Source organism: Rhinolophus ferrumequinum, chromosome 2, assembly GCF_004115265.2.
Source record: "Rhinolophus ferrumequinum isolate MPI-CBG mRhiFer1 chromosome 2, mRhiFer1_v1.p, whole genome shotgun sequence".
NCBI lineage: Eukaryota > Metazoa > Chordata > Mammalia > Chiroptera > Rhinolophidae > Rhinolophus > Rhinolophus ferrumequinum.
In genome coordinates, this window is record NC_046285.1 from 107,002,808 (window position 1) to 107,011,478 (window position 8,671).

The window sequence follows — 8,671 nt, forward strand, 5'->3', positions numbered from 1 at the left end:
TGATCAGAAGGGAAGGCGACCCCTCCACAGGGGCTCCAGGCTGGCTTTCATGGCCATCTGAGGGGACTGGTCCCCAAGTTCCAAGCTGCAGCTCTGTATTGATAAGTATTATTGATTGCTGTGCACAGACTTAATTTCAAGGTCCGATACGCAAGACACACCACCACAAGCAGGGATGGAGGAGTTAAAGAGTTTTATTACAAAGTGAAAGTAAGTAAGACAAGACAGAGATTAGGGGGATATATTATTGTACCACAAACAAGCAAGGAGGCAATTCATCATACCACCAGGGCCCAGTCAATTAGACTCCTAGAAACAGCACTGGCCTTTCATCAGCGTAGGCAAAATCCTAGTCAAGTCAAGTCATCAGCACGGGCGGAATATCTTGCAGCAGCCGAGGCGGCCAGGGAACAACAACGAATGCTGGGCCTGCCTCGGCTTTCTGGGGTTTTGAGGACTTCACCAACAACAGCGGCAAGGAGCCAATCAGCATACGTGTTAACAACACAAGGAACTGGTCTCGGGTCTGGCTAGGAGCCGGGGCCAAGCCTTGGTACGAGATTAGATGTGTCGGAGCTCGGCCCACCTGCGCCAAGGCGAAGGCCAGGCTCCACATCGTATAAATATTTTCTTGGTCCCTGGGAGGGTAGCCAATCCTTCCAAGGCCAAGCACGTACCCCAGCCACTGTGAGAGTTTACATCCCCAAATGTTCCCAGGCAGACCTTCATATATTCTAGTCCTTACAAGCTCTGCCACCCCGGCCCCCCTGGGGGTCAGGTCCAGGCTGCTATGGGGCCTTTCCCAGGTCCATGAGCCTCCCACCCACCAGGGGGCTGCTGTGGGGGCTGCCTGCCCCGCTGCTGTGGGGATTGGGGTGTCCATAACTAACTCGGGGCCCCTGTGCTGTAGGTGCCGTGATGACGACAGCGCAATGCTGGCTTTGCAAAAAGCCCCTGATAAATGCTGCATGTGTGGGGGAGGGGTGCTTCCCGGGGCCCCTGAGGTCTGGTCAGCGAGACCTGCTCCCTGCCTGTGTCTGATCTCTGCTGCCGGTTCTCTGTCCCCCTCCAGTCCTTTGTGACCCCAACTCCCATCGAGGGTCCATTTGTTCCCCTCAGCTAACCTCATTTCTCACCCTTGGGGTGGGGAATGTCAGGCACCTGGACTCACATCAAGACGGAGCAGCCCCGAGGGGTTCAAAGCCCATCCATCTGTCCTGAGTGGGACTCTTCAGCCCCGCAGGTTGAAGGTCCCCAAGACCCAGCAGCCTCTCCACCCCCTTCGGTGCCCACCTCCTCCCTTCGTGGCCATCGCAGGTGGGTCTGGGCTGTGCATTTAATTCGTACTTGGGGTTCCATGCTCTTCTTGCTCACTTACGACCACTGCAGAGCTGGGGCCAGGGAGGGGAGACCTGCTGCTGTGGCTGCCCTGGGGGGCTGTCCTACACTATCCAGACAGTCCGGGAGCCCCGTAAAACCCCCTTCTTCAGAGCTTGACAACGTAAACGCCTGCTCACTCTGCTGCATCGCTCCATGCTTCTTGCCCAGGCGCCCAGGAGTGAGCGTCAAGGCCGACTTCCTGAACCGCCCCGTTTGCTGTCTGTTGAGTTTATCCCTAAACTGACCCTTCCCCCAGCCCCGCCAGGGGAGCCAGCTGGGTCTTGACCATTTTCTTCCTCAGACATCTTCCTGGTGGGGAGGAGCCATCAAAGCAATTGGCAGGACGGCAGGACGAGGCCTCCGGACCCTGGAGGGCAAGGTGGTGACCCTTTGAGAGGACGGATGTCACTGTGGTTAATGTGCTCAGTCACAGTGCCCTGCTGGCCCAGGAGTGAATGGTTAGGGCCTGAGCACTTCCAAGTGCTGTGCTAGAGCTGTGGGGTGTCCCATGGGGAACCCAGACCCCCTATATCTCCAGGAGCCTTCAGGCCAGGAGGGAGCACGCCCCCTCAGCTCTAACCACATGCACGCAACTTAGCAACCGCACTGTGGCCCGACGTGACCCAACAGCTCTCTCAACAGGCTGCCCCCGTGTCCCCAGCTCACCTCCCTGAACCTGAGCTCACACTAGGACCCATGTGGGGGTGTCCCCTCTTGGGGACCTGGGCCATGGCTGCAAGGAAAGGGGCTCCCAGGGAGAACAGCAAAACCCAGAGAGAATGACACGACACTATTTTGGCTGCTGCCCACGACACATTCTGTTCTCAGGCACATCCTTGGACAGAGACGCGTGTGTCCTGGGAGGGTCGTGGACACTTCCCCAGGGCCCTAAACATAAACCATGCAAAGCAGAACTGAGAATTCGGGGCCTCCTCCCTGTTTCAAGTGCAGACGCTGTTCATACTCGCCAGGTCACTTTCCATCACTAGGGGTCCCAGGAGACCCACCGGGCCTAACCCAGTTCTCAGGACAGGCACCCCCTGCCAGTGACCAGACCCCACACGGGCAAACTCTGGAGAGAGCAGGGAGCAGGTGTCGGCCCCTTTCTGTGCTGAGTGCTGGAGCCCCGCAGCCAGGCACAAAGGGGCACACCTGCCCTGGGCTGGCCTGCTTCGGGGCAGGGGTCTGCAAACAGCACCTTTCCATGCCCCGAGGTGCATGGAGCCTGTGCCCCACCAACCAGGACAGCTGCCTTCCACATCTCTTCTGGAGTGGTGGGGCCATGTGTCCGCCCCGGGCAGCTAGGGGTGTTGCGAGGCCTCGGACAGGCAGGGCCCTCTTACCAGGAAACCAAAGGACTCCATCCAAGAGGGGCCACAGCAGGGCCTTGGCAGGGGCTGCAGGACCCCCAGGAGCCAGGGTCCTGCCTACCGATTCTCCCCTGACGACCACAGAGGTGGACACAACTTACAGGGACAGACCCGAGTGTGACAGCTAGCACAGAAGACAGTGGAACCGTGTCGAGGGGTCGCCAGCTGTCTGAGCGCCTGCGAAGAGCCGAGCTCCCGCAGCTCCATGGAGTTCCAAGCTGCGCATGCGCCATTGCTTTGCCGCCAGACCCCGCGGTTAACGGCATTTCCCTGAGAACCGCTCCTCTAGGCTCATCCATTGGGCAATTTTTCCATCAAGGTGTCCCAGTCAGAGACGCAGAGCTCCCAGAAACTGCCCCCCGGCTGGTGTTCGCTGTTTCCTGCATGTGTGGACGCTCCCCTTTCAGACCTTTCTTCTGGGAGCAGCACATGGTACCTGGCACAGGTCCCCATGAGGAATTTAGAGCCTGAATGTAGGGCCCTGGGGACGGCCTGTCAGGGCAGTGGGCACTGGAGAGGTTTCCTGGATGAAGGAGGTGGGGGGAGGGCCTGCAGGAGGGTCCTGGGGCCACCTGACAAAGCACCAGAGAGGAGAGGCTTAAACAACAGAAATGATTCTGTCTGGGGGCCAGAAGCCCAAGGTCAGGGCGTCAGCAGGAATGTGTGTGGCGAGGGAGGAGGCACAAGCCAGGCCTGAGGGGCACCTGCCAGCCTGTCCACGATGGCCCTGGGGTCGTGATGACGCAGCAAGGAGACCACAGGAGCCCTGTCACAGCCAGGCCTCCGGGACACGGTCCCCTGGAAACTGCGTCATGCCAGAGGCCAGGACAGTGACTGAGCGCCGCCCAGCCCTAATGCAGCAGGAGCAGCTGGGGACCACCTGCACAAGCCCCCTGGATGGGAGTGAAGGAGGTGGCCCAATGGCTACAAGCCACCTCCAGTTGTCACTTCGGCCACAGACTCACGCTTTCTGTACAGAAATAAGAACTTCCTTTGTAAGGGACGTTTTGCTTACACAGGGCCCTATGGCACCGCGGTGGGGAGTGTCCTGTGCCCACCCCCTGCCTGGGTGGCTGTGCCAGCGCCTTCTCTCTCAGATGCTGCCCTGGGAAGGCCGCCTGAGGAAGGCTTAAGGGACAGCACCGGAGGATGGGTCAGGCGCCCTGCAGACTCCCACCCGGTCCCCACAGGCTGTGAGGACCACGTCAGTGTCACGCACGGTGGTCCCACTCTGTCGGGACAAGGCCAAGAGCAAGGAAACAAGACCCAGCCGCCAGGGCAGGGCTGCTGGGGTCGAGACGAATGTCACCTCCACCTTCCGGCCACAGTTCAGGCAGGTCCTGGTCACGTCAGAGGCCTGGCCAGGCCTCAGATCTCGTCACGCCTGGTCCCCCAGCCGTTGCCCAGGGCATCCAGCGTTTTGGACACGCCTGGCACGTTGCAGCTGGACATTCTTTGTCCCTCCAGTGAGTGCGCCCACAGGCTCTTTCTTCCCGCTGCCGTTCCCTCAGCTCGGAGCCCAGGGCCAAGCCTGGTGCCATGAAGCATTGCCCCTCCGCCCCCTGAGCTCATCTCCTCTGCAGCCCTCGGCACCTCCCAGAGAAGTGCCCGTTTCCCAAAGCCCTCCCACCCCCGGGCTCCTGAGACCTGCCTCCAAGGCGTCCCGGCCCGATTCCTGGGGAATCTCAGCCAGTAGGAGGAGGCATCCAGCCCAAGCCTTGGGTGGACACTGTCCAGGGTGTGGGCACAGGGACACTCCCTCCATCGGATTGTACCTTCCACCTCCTGGCTGGAGTTGCTGAACGTGTGTCTAGGGTTCATCCAGGTCATGGGGACAAGTTCCCGAGGGCAGCACTGTGGCCTGGCCGTGCACCACGCCAGCCGCCGACCCTCTTCCTGACGGTGAACACGAAGGTGTCCCTCACCCCTCCCAGGTTCACACAGCGGCACACAACTTGGCCAAGGTCACACAACGGCCCAAGGTCAAACATCAGGTGCCAAGACTTCTTAGAGGAGCTGTGATTACTGCCGAGGCTTACCATGTGAGGCACTGGGCAGTGTGGGGAGGGGGCCTCATCTCAGAAAGCGTAGCACTCACCAAGGGGTCTCTAACGGGGGCTGTGCATTAGGAAGCCCCTCACCTCAGGAATGCAAGTGGAGCAGCGCCTTTCAGTAACTGGCTGCCTGCTCAAGGGAGTCCCCCTGCCCTCTAATCCTGCTGGGGGTACTACAGGCACGAGGGACTAAGAAGGCCCCACTGTATGCAAGGACGCTAGCCCCTGTGACCACACGTGACCCAAGGGAGTTCCAGAAGCCCAGGACCCTTTGGGTTTTACATCCGAAAAGTCTGCCCAGCTTTGTGGCCTCGGGCAAGTCGCCCGCCTCTGTGTGCTCCTCTGTACAGCGGGAGAGGAAAGACACTCCTCAGGGTTTACCGGAAAATGAGCCAACTTTGAAAACGTGTAGCCAATGGATAGACAGTCGGACACCAGCACAGCGTGTCTCCTAGCAGAGCGTGGCGTTCGGGACCTGCCCGAGCTGGAGTGAAAGGCCGCGGGGGGGGCGGCTCCCTGATCACAGCCTCAGACGACCTACAGTGCTGAGATCCTCCTGCTGGAGAACCACTGGCCCTGGGGGGGCCGCAGACCCTGCGGAAGGTGCCGCCTCCCACCCTCTCTCCATCTGTCCTAGAAGGAGATGGAGGCCTCTCCAGCCTACCCTCCTTGAAGCCTGAGAAGAAAATCACTCCATGCACTGGCCCCACTGCCTGAGAAAAAGCAGGGCTGGTTCGTGCAGACTCATGTGCAAGAGAAGAGAAACAGCTCAGGAGCCTGGGTGGTGCTGCCTGGCTGAAGAATGTCACACATGTGACATTTTCAAAGAATCAGGCCAGCTGCATATGTGTGATTCCAGCTGTATGACAATCTGGAAAAGGCAAGAAGGTGGAGAGAGGAACCATCTCAGGGGTTGCCAGGGGTGGGGGAGGAGTGACTAGGCAGAGCACAGGGGATGTGTAGGGCACTGACAGCGTTCTGTGTGATCCTGTAATGACACGTGTCACTATACGTTTGGCAAAACCCATAGAGTACACACCCCAAAGAGTGAACCCTTGTAAACTATGGACTTTAGTTAACAACAAAGTATCAGTATTGGCTATCAATTGTAAGAAGCATAGCACCGCCAGTGCAAGCTGTAAATAAGGGGCCCCTGTGGGGGGGGGGCGGGGGAGAAATGTGGGAATCTGTACTTTCCCGTCTCTGGAGAGGGAAGACTGAGTTGAAGGAATTAGGTCTACTTAAATGAAGGCGGAGGAGAATCAGGCAGTGGCCATTCTGAACAAATCTAACTTTTGTAGGTTACCAACGGCCTCTCTGAGTCCCTTGGAGGGGCCCTGCAGACCGTGCCCCACACCTGGCCGTGCCAGGCCCCGTACAGTGGAGGGACTGGCCTGTGAGCAGGCTGGGCGCTCCAGGCTGGGGCCTGTTTGCTCACATTCACTGTGACAAATCACCACTTGGTTTCATGGCGCCGGCGTCATGATTCACAGGAGCAGGGATGACGAAGGCTCCCGGAGCCGGCCCTTTCGTAAGGCGTGTTTGGAGCATCCTTGGTGAACTTCACTCAGGGCCTTCGAGAGCTGACGAGGACCGTGAGATAAGATGGGGGAGCCATGTCCCCCTGGTCTGCCCACTGGAGCTCCGTGCCCGCGGTGAGCCTGGCGCCAGGGCCGAGTCCTGCCGAGGGCACCGATTCACAGCCCGCACTGCCTCGCCCCTGCAGCCCTTAGTGCCTCCAGCGAAGGGGGCGATGGGGAACTCTCCCCTTGACAATGGTGACTGGGTAGGGCGCTGCTCCCCCTTTCCTTCCTGAGGCCCATTGTCGTGCAGGGACTCATGCGGGGTCTCTGGTCCTGCTCCTCACATAATGCAGAACATGGTGAGGCCAGAAAGGAACACCCACGGAGCCATAGGTAGGGGAGTCATACCACTATACTCTCGCTGGCGGCTGGATTGGAGACACAGGAAGCAGGAGCCACACGATCGCAATCCACACTCCACCGTCCACTTCTCTGTGCCAACCAACCTCACTCGCTAACTGCAATCTGCGCTTGCAGGCTCAGCCACCATCTTCTTGCTCGCCCCCATTTTCTGCTAGTGTAGCCACGGCAGTTATATTAGTGGCCAATGGCTCACTGGTTACAGCTGACGGCCAACTAGCCACAGCTGATGGCCATCCAATCACAGTTGATGGGCATTTACTACCCGAGTGAGCAGCTTTCCACGTGAGGCTGAGAACCTGGAAACTGCTCTCCTGGCTCTGTCCCCACACCCAAGTGTCTGAGTAAATTCATTTTTCTAAGCACGCAGCCCCACGGTCCTGTATCTATTCCCACCAGAGCTTTGCTTTAGCCCCACTGTTTCTCAGCCAGGATTCCAGGAGAGTGAGGCCTTCCAAACAGCGATCTGAGTGGCTGTGTCCTTGCTCACGCAGGGTGGCAGGTGGCCAGCAGCTTCCCGCTGCAGGGAGAGAAGTAACACAGGGGGTGGCTCCGGGCACCAGGTCTGCTCCCTCCTGGGTATCTGGGGAGGACACCCAGGCCAGCCCTCTGCTACGTGAACTCCATATTTTCATGGATACATTGAAACCAGCCCAGCTTCCACTTACAGACCCGCCTGAAGCCCAAGAAGGTGTCGTCCTGCTGGCAATAGCGGGGCCACCCTGCTGTCCTTGGGGAGCCAGCCTCCTCATGACCCAGCTTCTGCCACTCCCTGGTGACAGAGCGAGCCGATTGCTTACCTTGGCCCGTTAAACAGCCTGATAAATTGTCTCTGCGTGGTGCTGGATGTTAACTAGACCTACTGTGATCATTTCACATATATACAAATATCAAATCATGATGTTGTACACCTGAAACTAACATAGTGTTATGTCAATTAAATCTCAATTGAAAAAAGACTCATAAAATAATGGAGCCAGGCAGTGACCCCGAAAGGCGGGGGAGGTCCCCGGGAGGAAGGTGATGGAAACCGTCACCGCAACGGTTCTGCTGCAGCTGCTCAAGCTGAACTTCTCAAGGGCAACAGCGCAACGGTCTCTCGAGGGGAGAACACACCACCTCCAAGGACGCCTCCCGGCCCTTGCCCTCCCCACACTGGAATCTGATTAAGCCTGTGGTTCACAGCTTACGGGAAACTCGGGAGCAGAGGAACTGGTAACTGCCACTACAGGGACGCAATCAGCAAAACCCAGAATGTAGGAAATTCTACAGGACAAATGACCAGGTGTCTTCAACCAATGAGTGACAATAAGGGGGAGAAGGAATGAGGGGGGAGGGAAGGGGGAGGAGGAAGAGGAAACCAAGGGTTCAAAAGAGGCTTCAGAGTCACATCGAGCTGTGGACTTTCTACGCAAAGAAACCAACTCTAAAAGGTGGGCGTTCTCTAGAAGTGCCTACGGAAGCATTTTCTGATGAAGTGAGGACTAGGGAATTCCTTTAAAAGAAGCCAGAGAGGTGGTGTCCAGAGGGCTCAGGTGGTAAGAGTGCGAGCCCTGAACAACAGGGCTGCCGGTTCGATTCCCACATGGGCCAGTGAGCTGTGCCCTCCACAACGAGATTGAAGACAACGAGCTGCCGCTGAGGTGCTGGAGGGGCGGCCGGATGGCTCAGTTGGTTAGAGAGCAAGCTCTTAACAACAAGGTTGCTGGTTCAGTTCCCGCATGGGATGGTGTGCTGCACCCCCTGCAACTTAAGATTGAAAACGACGACTGGACTTGGAGCTGAGCTGCACCCTCCACAACTAGATTGAAGGACAACAACCTGGAGCTGATGGGCTCTGGAGAAACACATTGTTCCCTAATAGTCCCCAATAAAGTTTATTAAAAAAAAGAAGCCAGAGAGGAAGGAGGTGCGGTGGGGAAGG